The sequence below is a fragment of the Mastigoproctus giganteus genome, chromosome 7, assembly GCF_048544385.1.
Source record: "Mastigoproctus giganteus isolate SK-2022 chromosome 7, ASM4854438v1, whole genome shotgun sequence".
Taxonomy (NCBI): Eukaryota; Metazoa; Arthropoda; class Arachnida; order Uropygi; family Thelyphonidae; genus Mastigoproctus; species Mastigoproctus giganteus.
In genome coordinates, this window is record NC_143581.1 from 34982723 (window position 1) to 34994930 (window position 12208).

The following is a 12208-nucleotide window of genomic DNA, read 5'->3' on the forward strand; positions in this document are numbered from 1 at the left end:
TCACATCATTATAGCAGTAACAAACTGGGATCTTTAGTAATCTTTAAAAATTTATTGAATGATATTCTCATTGGGACTGTCAATGATTAAAAAACTACAGACCAAATGAGGAAGAAAAAAATATGTGACTGGTGTACTATAATTATAGCTCTGTGAGAAATTCCTAATTAAAGGCTTAACTACCTGCCAAACAATGGAATAAATGTCAATGGAAGCAGAAAATTTATTTTAGGCAAAAACCTGACACTCACTATTGAAAATCTATACTGACTTTAAGATCAACTTACATTGAACAAGAGATACCCATCAAAGATTTAACTAATTGTTAAACAGCAGAATACACTTTACAGAAAAAAAACTGAACTGGTGACCACTTAAGTTCTTTAATGGGATATGGAAATGTTGATATTTGTGATGTATCCTAATACCCAAACTATTCATGTTATCTGGAAGAATTCCATTAAGTGGTGACAGATTCAGAATACTGTTTATATATAAATATACACCGAGTGGACAGAAATCATGGGATACCTACCCTACCTAGTAATGGGTAGGCCCACCTTTCACCCAGATAAGGGCAGTCACACAGCGAGGCATTGAGTCCACTAGTTCACGAAAGTGTTCCACAAGTGTTTCCATCCATGCTTGTTGCACCACTGTCCATAATTCCGTCGCATTCCTGGGTGGAGGATCTAAAGCTCGAATGGACCTTTCCACAGCATCCCAAAGATGCTCCACAGGGTTCATGTCCGGTAAAACGGGGTGACATTCCATGGTGGTAAAATCTGCAGAATGCTCTTTGAACCATGTTCTAGTCACCATGGCTCTTTAGGGGAAGCACATTATCCTGCTGGAAGAGTCCATTGCCCTGTGGGTGCACAATGACCATGAAGGGATGCAGATGGTCTGCAAGGATGGACAACTAACCTGGACCATTCAGATGCATCTAGACATACCAGAGATCCCAACGTGTGCCAGTTGAACAGTTCCTTGTTGTCATGATGGGTGCATAGCTTTGTGCGGTTTCTGCCATATACGCACCCATCTCGTCTGCTCAAAATAACTGGAAAAGGGACTCACAGGACCAGGAGCATATCTCCAATCATCCAAGGTCCAGTGCCGATGTTCTTTTGCCCAGATGAGGTGTAGAGTCCTGTGTCGTGGTGTTAGCAATGGGAGTCTGGTGGGTTGGCAGCTCCCATAATCTATTGCAACTAATGATCGCCTGATGGTTTTGGTGGAGACCTTTCTGGCACCTCCCTCGTTGAAGTCAACGGTGATTCGTGCCACTGTCACTCTCCTCCAGTTGGCTGAAACAATGCGAGACAGACATCGACGGCCATGTTCATTTACCACCTTTCTCTGCCCACAGCGCTGTCCATGATGAGATGTTATTCCGGAAATGGCGTATTCCCAATATGCTCTTGATACTTTCAAATGGGGATAGTGCAATTCTTGTACCACCTCCATGATAGTGACCCATGCGTCAGGCACCCCACTATCATCCCTCTTTCAAAGTTGGTTAACTCACAATGTTTATCCATACTGACATCGAATTACCATCTACGTGAATGCAGTGTACCTATATACCTGCCAAGCAGGGATTCATCCACTAGCGAGAGGGGTGACAGTGTTGCATTGCCCAGGAACCACATATTACACGAATTCTGCCCTTTCAGTGTACAAAAGGCCATCAGTCTAAAACACTGTTTTGAAAGGATCAGAAAATGACTTATAGTTGCCACTCCAATTTCAGCTAATCTTTCTCAATTATTAGGTGCAGTTCATAAATATAAATTCTATCAATGAAACCTCTAAAAGATAACAAGGTAGTGGAGTGATTTTTGTTTTGACAGTCAGGCTCCTAAACTTTTGAGATGCAAAAAATAATTATTTTATGCTAAATTTTTCTAAATTCTTTTTGTCATGTATATAAATAGATATATAAAAGATAAACTAGTTAAACAACTAACAAACCAATTAACTATGTACATTGTGCAGGGCTACAATTTATCTGACAAAAAACTGAATTTTTGTCTGAAAATTTATCTGAAAAAACTGAACCACCAACAGGATCTTACATTACCAACAATGACAATATACATTGTATATCAGTTGAGTAATTATGCATTCTTTGTTGCAAGGGTAAAATTGGAATGAAATTATTTTCTACTGATAATTACAATAAATATAATAATAATTATCAGTAAGTAAGTAATTATAAATAGTTAATATTGTAAACACTTAAAAATAGAATACTGTATATAATATGACAATTTTTCAGAATTGTACATATATGTACAATGCTGAAACATCATGTATACCTAATAATAATTTCATGCATGATATCAAAGATTAAGCAGCATATAAAATACAATGTGACATAAAATTCACTCATTTACTACCCTAGGTTTAGAATCAAAATGGACATCAGAAATGTGATCTGTGCTGCTGTGTTTATCCCATTTTGCTTCTGTGATAACCAGGTTATCACAGAAGCACAAATCACATTTTTTTAAAAATAAATCAGCTATCTTGCTGTATTCTGTCATAATTTTAATATGAAAAAATCATTAGCTTTGTCTAGTGCTTCCACTAGGCTGTCATTAGTATTCACACATTTCAATAATGACACATATGACAATCATTATGAATATACATCTTTACATGAAGCAGATCACATTAACAGAAAGCAATGCTGGGGTTCAGGAAGCAGGTCCTCCTCTCCCTTATACACTCTTTCGCTCTCCTCTTCTACATGATCAGCAGTATGTATAACCATGCAGTCCCCATGACGAGGTGAGCTCATTACAGCTGCTCACCCTATCCTCCTTGACTTTCTTTGTAAATAAATTCAGCTTCAGTAAAGCACTTTCTGAATACACCAGGCTCTACAGAACTCCATACTATTACTATATACTGCACAGCATCCAGGACATCCCATTTCCTGATTTCTCCCATAAGAATGTTGCCTATCTGATTATGGATGGTACAATGATCCATGACCAGAAAGAGTTTTCTGTTCTGACTGGTCATGTGCCTTTCCAACCAAGTCGGCCATTCCATAAACAGCTTACTGGTGCAATAATTGGTAACGAGATGTGTTACACCTTTGAAGTAATGAGGCTCCTCACATTTTCCAATGAAAAGTGGTTCTAATTTTTTCCTTCATTTCCGTGTAAGCCAACAACACAATCATTTGCTCTTTCAATTTCTTCCCAATGTGACAAGTATTGCCTTTTAAGTTCAGTGTTCGATCTGGATGTAAATGATAGAAGCCAGTATCGTCAAAGAATGTTCTCTTGTGTGTAATTCTTTAACAATTTGTTTCCTACTTTCCTTCAACTGCTATGGTACTGACAGATGATGCTTCAATAATGATATGCATCAACACTGTAACATAATTCCGAAAATGGTGTAACCATCCATTTGAGCACTTGAATCCAAGAACCACATTTCATGTTATTTTTCCATTTCTCATGTTTCTTACATGGTACCTGATCATTCTTTTCTCTCATCAATGGACAAGGAATTGATATTGCAATTGCTCCATAAAGCCACTTGTAAATTTCCTCGTCAAAGTCTGCATACTTGCATCTCACATCTATTTTAGTTTGCGAGTCACTTCTTTACAACAGAATGCTAAATTTTGTTATTTCAGTTTATTTTGTCATTCTTGCCTGCTGCTTGCAAAACTCCAGCTATTTTGACATCAACACTTCAAAACATCTAAAGCATGTCTGGACTCTGCAACAATGAAACAAATAGTCTGTGGGACTGTAATTTGTAACTAAATTAAAAATTAACTGTATTTTTAATAATGACACTGAAAACTATACAAAACCCTACATTCAGAGAAAACTGAAAGAAATTCAAATTATGGGATTCAGTCAATCATCCAATACCAAATAAACAATATTTTCCTATATTAACCAAACTTTACAGTACAGTCAGTCCTCGTATAGCACGATAGTTGTGTTCTTAGAAATCCTGTTGCAAAGCAAAATCGTGCAATATAAATAAGGCCCTATGGAAAAAATGGGGTTAGGTGCTGACCACCCAAGATTGAATACACATTTGTAACCAAAACATTACCAAACTCAATAAATAATCGTAATAAAATACGTATTTTATTACGACTATTAAGTAATAAAATATTGCTAATGCTTTTGCTTCTATCGTAAGCAAACTTGTTCTTTATTTGATCTTCTATCCAAACAGATGACAGCCGTTCCATCTCTTCCAATTCTTTGTCTTGATCTAATGGATTTTGTTACACTTTGAGTTGTTCCTGCTATGAAAGTTTTTATTTTCTCTGCATTCTTTCTAATTCTCGGCATTACCTCATTTAGGCCTGTAGCACGTGCAATATCACATGATTTTTCATTTCGCTCAAAGTGTTTCACGATTTCATATTTTTTCTCTATTGACAGAGACGGACTGGCCATAAACGCTAGTATGAAGCCACTACAAATTTTCCCAGGTAAGAATTTTTGACCCAGTCTGCCTCTGTCTATCGATATTGCTTTTCTTTTTTTCTCTGAATCTGTAGTGTCTTCACAAGACACTTCCTTTTCACACCTTTTAAGTATTTTACTCATTTTTAGGGACTAAAGCACAATTACAAAATGAGGAGGCACGTTTGATACACATAAACAAAAGTGTGTGCATGTAGCAACTGAATAAACAACACCATAAAGGCAGAGACACACTATTAACACCTCACTAGCTCACATTTTACTAAAGCACATTTCTGGAGGTCACTACCATAAAATAATAAAAACAATTTCCAGTTGCATTTCTGCTAGTGGAATCTGTTGTAAACTCGATCTAATTGCATTTACAATAATACCGATAGCTGGAATTGTGTGGGTTTTTACGTTATTATGGTGAAATGTGTTTCCTCACTGATATAAAAAACAAATACATTTTCAGAATATTCGCGTTTTGCATTCAGATGGGGCGATTCTGCGTTCAACTGCCATTTCTTGTAAACACAAAGGCGAATTCAGTTCATGTTATATACAATATCATTCCCCTATTTATAAATCATGTATGATCGAATTCATGTAGTCTAAACACGTGTTATACGAGGACTGACTCTACTATCAAAATTTTAGGGCAGAAATCCTCAAACTATATAAAATATAAATCATAGCTGAAGGTTTGAGTCGTCATCTCTTATCCACGGGATACATACCACCTACCAATCAGGGGTCAATTTTTTTTTTTTTTTTGGTAGTTTTTGGCGCATCGGCTTCTGTGGCCATAATGCACCTCCCAAGGTTTTTGCAGTACTTTGATCCAAGCCCGAGGCGGGATTCGAACCCGCGACCTTTGGGTTGCCAGGTAGGCACTTCACCCACCCGGCTAGCCCAGTCGGCAGCAGGGGTCAAATAGATTCAAAAAGGTGCCATCAGGGTGTTGCTACTGAGAATAAGCAACAGAAGACTTCTTTAATGGGAAAGTATTACGTATTCGAAGAGGAAGGCACCGTGAAACATTTCTAAATGCCTAATGTAGAAACATCAGCTTGTGTTAAAATTCAACTGTGTAGTAATGTTGGAACCGCACTAAGTAATTCATAACTTGACAATACTTATTACTAATATACGCTGGACTACTAATAATTAATGCAAAACACTAAGAATCATCATTCCAGCTTCAAAATGCAAGCTATGTAGTTTAAATAAAACCTAAGTTGTTGTTATTTGGTTTTTAGGAGCATTAGCAACTAAGGCCATATTGCTCTGGGGATATGCGGTGGTCATTCCCTGACCTTTCCGCATCCTCCGTATTTGGTGATCACGGGGGCTTGAACCCCGGTCTAATTAAGAAGCATGTGCTACGCACTGCTGCTCCTGCCCACATGGTTACGGAGGCACCATATAAAACCTAAGTGGTAGGAGGGAGGGAGGGGGGCTAAATGCTTTTCAGTATTTGAGCAGGGGTGTCAAACATTTGTTATGCAGTTCAAGTTTTATCAACTTTAAATCTTTACAGTTAAGGGATTGCCAATTCTTACTCAATGGTCAGTATATTAAGATATTTAGGAAATTGTTAATCAGTGTTGTAACCTACAAGTTCTTTTACATTTAGCACCATTTGATTTAGATTGCCTCAGGTATGAACTGCAGTCTTCCCCGACATACGCAACTCAGAAATGACTAATAAAATATCGCTACTATATCCCTCATATATGCCAAAATTACAAAAACCACATAATATCCTCAAAAGAATGAAGAAAAATAGTTATATACCATAACAATTAAAAATGTTATCTGGAGACAGCAGTGGATTAGTACCGATTTCACTTATTCTCTTAGGTGGCACAATGATAATGGTCAAAATGAAATTTTGACTGTTATCATTTAAAGAACTTCCCAGGGTAAGTTACAAGGGATGCTGTCACACCTTACAATATGTGAATGAAGCACGCACTACACGATGATAGTTTGACGCAAAGTGTTGAAAATAGTTGGACAATGTGAATTTCAACATCATCACAATAACCCTAACCCGATGGGTAACGAATATTACATACAAAATGCAACCACTTTGCTCTTAAACAAAACTGAACTGACTCTACAAATCCAGAAAGGAAGGAAAGGATATAGAGATGAAGGGCTAGAGTGTAATTCTCTGAAGAAATGGCCGATGGGACACAGTCCACGTGGCTTGAATGTTGTGTGTGTGGGGGGTTCTCTGAAGTGCTTCGATATAGTTCACCTGTCTCAAACACATATTGTCAAATATTTCTTCAGAATTTTTAAAGCAGAAAATATAATGTTAACTCTAGTTATTCACTTAGATTTTAGTTATGCTGCAGGTTATTATCCAACATGGTTTTATGGGAACAAAAATAAAAACTTATATTTACTGTTCTTTCAATTCGACTTCACTCAAAAATTATACAAAGTATCTTTATGAAAAAAAATTACGTAAGTCTAAAGTTACATAACTCGGAGTTATGTAACTCAGGCTAACTATAATTTGAATTAATTATAATCATCAAACATTGGCCTAAGCACCAGATGGAGGGAAGGTGGTGGAGAGGGAGGACACAGCCACCACACTGATCTCGATCAATATTAATTCAAACATATTAGCAATTGAGATCAATGCGACAGGAGCATATAACGTTAAATTATGCAATTAATTTCTGCTCTAGAATGCTTAAATCACATTTATAAATATCAAAATATTTTATAATATTGCGAAGTATTACACTTTCCCACCCGGCTGGCAAAATTTTCTGGGGAGAACACTGTAATCCTTTAATTTTCATCACATTCACCATTCAGTTATATCCTGAATGAATCACAACCTAATTCCCCCCCCCCCCCTACTCTGGCTGCTACCAGTCAATGCTTCCTCCACACCAAAAAACAAGAAATTCATCCTCCACACCTGATCAAGATTTATCATAAATAAAAATAAATTACACCTCTCCTCCTTTGTGGTCAGTTCCAGTATTAGCAAGCCCATATCTGTTCAAGTAAGTCTTCCTATTTTTTAGCTTTTAAATTGAATTACATTTCTAGTACCATAATATATCTTGATAAATCATTTTCTGTTTGCAAGGTATTATGGTTCAATGAATTTATTGTAGCATATCTAATTATTAACAGTCTCTTGTTAATTTCAACTTTGCCAAGATTTGTTTGTAATGTTTCAAAGTCAGCCATTTTTAATTTAAAATAAGTTTGATCTGATAGTAATGCTTTTCATCTCCAGGCTAATACCTTTGTCATGAGTAACAGAACTCTTCAGAAGACCACGAACTAGCATTACATTCTCATTTCTCTTCAAGACCTAAATGTCAAGCCTGTTTGAACTTACTGCTATTAATTAAATCGCATATCGCATATCAACTGTAAGCTTACACAGCAATTTTAGTTTTTATATTAGCATGAACTGTTCAGTAATTTGTTTCTTTCTCTGCACCCCCAGAGGCCTGAAGAGGAGATTCAGCAGAAAATTGAAACACAGCCAATCCATATGATGTGTAGAGATGTAACAGTGTCTTTTTATTTTCATTTAACATCAATTATAAACTTTTTAATGATTATATAATGGGTTAACTCCAACTAATAAAAGATAGTAAAAAAAAAATATTTCTAATCTTTTGTAAATTTCATTTGTTCAGTAATTATAATTAACTGCAAGTTATACGATGTTTCTAGACACAAATTTAATACCATGGTTCAGCAAAATATCATTCAAATTAAAATATAAGAGAACCTAGCATCAAAACATCCACAATTCTATAATCAGCAGGAAAAAAATGTATATGAGATATTTTATCAGATCATGTCATTAAAAATGTCATTAAATTTAGCAGATCATGTCATATATAAATATGACACCACTTAGTTCATTATTTTTATGACATTTAAATGCAAAAAACATTCTTTAGTTTTCTCTTTCTTTTTTGATAAATAAACCAATCACATTGTAAAATTGCTGGAAAATGAAATAACCTGGTAAAACTAACCTATTTCTAATGGACTGGTTTCCATGCTAATCAACAGACATAATCCCTCATTTAGTATGTTATACCATATTATTACAGTAGAATAAAATTGCAACCACTGAGTAGTCACAATGGCAAATGCCACTGTTTAGAAAGAACTCTGTGTCAATGATAGTTAGTCATTCTAAGGTCGAGATGGTGGTGACTTAGCTGAGTGGTCAGGAGCACAAATGCAGTAGCACACACTCTTCGAGTGGACCAGGGTTCAAGCCCGTGACTGCTAAATATAATTAACATTTGTACTTATTGATTTATTATAAACTCCACTGACTTGGTGGTCATGCCAGAGTATAAACAAGAAATAGCAGAAATTAGGTTGATCAGACTAGAACCTTGGAAGGCAGAATTTGCTTGATGAATGATGTCTAGAACAGCATTTCTCAAGCCCTTTCACCATTTTGATCAAAAATTTTGTGAACCATCATTTAAACATCCGTGTGGTAAGTGATTCTCAGACTTCATCTGGATGTGGATCTGTTAAAATCCTTTCACAATAATTTCATATCTAAGGCCTCCTTGTAAAATATCTGACAAGTGATTTTTTTTCTTTTGTAGTTTGATATTCCTAATTTAATCATTAAAAGCTGCCTATCTATATGGAACTTAAATGAGTTAGTGATTACAATAAAAATGGCAAGCTGTACCTGAGCATAAAGAATACCAACAGTGAACTTTTAGATATCAAATTTTATTTAATGTCAATTACTTTTATTTGAAATAGCAGTAATTGTAGAATTGATGTTTTATTTTCAACAGATGAAAACAATTACAAAACAGAGCTTAAAGATATCTTTGATACATTATTTTTACAAAGCTTACAGTTGGTAGAAACAACATTCTTTGCTTATTCTCACAGCAACTGGAAATTCAGAACCAATGATGAAAGGAAGTGTCTTAGGGTATGTTTAATTTGTGTTTAAAGTTAATATGAAAAACAGAGCTACAAGGCTCTATGTACTAGACTAAGGTAATCTCCTTTATCCTTTTAAAATTGTGTTTAGGGTGAAATGACATGATCATCACACAGCAACAGCCATGAGTAGGGAAATGATTCTGCTTCCTTTTGTAGCCCACTCCCTTCACTTTGGGTGACCAATCGTAATATGGGGGGGAAACATCCCTTGGTTGTACAATGTATATATCTCTAGGCTGATTATTTGCATATTGTGAAGGCAGAAAACCCCATAATAACTCATATGGAAAGTCCTGCTTCCTCTACCCAAGATTAGTTAATTACAGGTCCAACCGAGGAGGCCTAAAGAGTTCTTCTGGACACATCACAGGTGGGAACTGAGCAGTCCTCCCAAGTGAATGGCAAACAGCAATGTATCATGCTGATTGAGCTATCATGGACTGCTACAATAGGTTATGCTTCTGTATTTGTTTTTTATATGTGAATATATAGTAAATGCTTTCTGACATACCTGTGCTGCTAAAAATGGAAACAAACTGCAACAGTTTTTTTCTGCCAGCGGGGATAGGGGGACTCATTTCTCACATTCAGCCAAAATCCGAGGAGCAACATACTTTTCAAACTCAATTTCAGTCCATGATCACAGATTTCAAGAGATCTTAAATATTCTTTTAGTGGCATGGTGCACAGGTATATCAAGAACAGGAATTTAGTGAAATGATTGAGAACTTAAACCTGAGTGGAGTGCAATCTGTCTTTAAGAATTACAGATTATGGTACTTCCTGTACCACTTCTTCAATGACTGTAAAGACAGCAGAGCTGGTAAATTATGGAAATTTGATTTCCATAAAGCTGTTAATTTTTAATTATACATTAATTTAATTAACAAACAGTTATTAGCAAACATCAGATAAAGATTAAGTTAACAGTTTTTAAATTATTTTTAGTTTGTTAATTTAGTTAAGATTAAAAAATCAAGAATTAAATTAAAAATTCAATATGCAGCTCCTACTCTCCGACTTATGTAAATTCCACTTTACGTAAATTTTTGCCAGTTGGTGCAACTTAAAAAAATCGTGGAAACGTATTTTGTATCTTGTACGAAATAAATGGAGGACCAGTCTAGGACAGCAAAATATGTAGATGGCGTAACTCGTTAAGCCAAGTGCCTTAAAAAAAAAATACACAACATTCATTGTGTTTATATTGTAATTCATCTCTGTTTTAAAAGAAATTAAAGGGCATTAATAAAGCCATCCTACCCATGCATTTCTGATCAAACCAGAGAGGATGGATAACAATATCTCTCTTCGAGGATTGGTTTAAATGCTGCTTCATTCCCGATGTTGAAAAATATTGTAAAGACAACAGCATTCCTTTCAAGATTTTGCTTCTATTAGATAATGCTACTGGACATCCTACACTCCTAGATGATTTCAATTCGAACATGAGAGTTATATTTCTACCGCCAAACACGACTTCACTCATCCAACCTTTGAATCAGGATGTTATTTCAAATTTCGAAGCATACTATTTCTGCACAACATTTGCTTGGGCAATGTCTGCAGTAGACGGTGAGAAAAATTTGATGTTAAGAGACTTTTGGAAATATTACAATATTTACCATGCAATCTTAAAAATTGATAAGGCCGGGGTAGAAATTACAAAAAAGTTGTTTAAGTGCCGTATGGAAGAAAATATGTCCACAGCATGCAAAGGCTTCGAAGGATTTGAAAAAGACGAATCATATTAACCCCAGGGGCTCACATCTGATGGGTATGAGCTGGATATCATCATTCTTCTCTTTCTTGGTGATTCCCTCTCTCTCTCTCTCTCTCTCTCTCTCTCTCTCTCTCAGGGTAACTCGGGAATTTATTTTTTTTAGCTGGTGCAGCATAAGTCCCAGGCTTCCTTGCACCATATGGCTAATAATAATAAGAGGTTACAGATAAGATTGTAAAGTTTGCAGAGCTAATTCAGTTGGAGGTTGATGCCAATGATGTGGAGGAGTTAAGAGAGGTAAAGAGAAGGCTATTATCTAACAAAGAACTTATTGACTTGCAAGCAGTGATAGTGAGAGAAGAAAATGCTGACGAGACTCAAGATAAACCAAATGAGAGGCCACAACACTTCACCACCACAGAGACAGCAATGGCAAGGTTTAGAAGATGGATCCTGACAGCAAACGAGTCTTAAAAGTTAACAGAAGGTTGAATGATATGCTTGCTTGCTACACCATCCAGTAATCCATTAATATGTTCATTTGTAAGGTTGAGTGGTCGACCCCTTCTAAATCTCCACACTTGTCTTAAATCTTTTTATTGTACATTTTGAAACACACTTCTGTAATTTTTCCTGCGCATTAGATAAAAAAAAAATTTAATAAATAATTCTATTTACATGTTCGTTGAACATTTCTTTTTTGCTTCAATCAAATTCAGCATGCATAGTTGCAGGTGCTGCATAAGCATTTAGGTCAATTCCGGCTTAAATAAAATTTGACCTGTGTAAAGTTCCGAGGAACGTAACCCTTATGTAAGTCGGGAGTGGCTGTATTAATATTAAATAAATGGATAACTGTGAATACTTACACTCCTGTAATGCTGTCCTTATGACAACATCAGCCTTATATACTAAGATAGTGGGTTTACAATCCATTATATTTATATGCTTTTTACTGTACTCTCAAACTATGAAAGTTTAGAATTAAAATTAAAACTCCAGTTAAGGTCTCCTGGGACCAATCTTAGGTTGGTTT

The 12208-nt window shown here is 35.7% G+C and overlaps 1 protein-coding gene across 1 annotated transcript in view; it reads right to left on the bottom strand.

The window, feature by feature from the left end:
- Positions 1 to 12208, bottom strand: part of LOC150082811 (uncharacterized) — a 204515-nt gene that overhangs the window by 133478 nt on the left and 58829 nt on the right. The gene's annotated exons all lie outside the window — the stretch shown is intronic.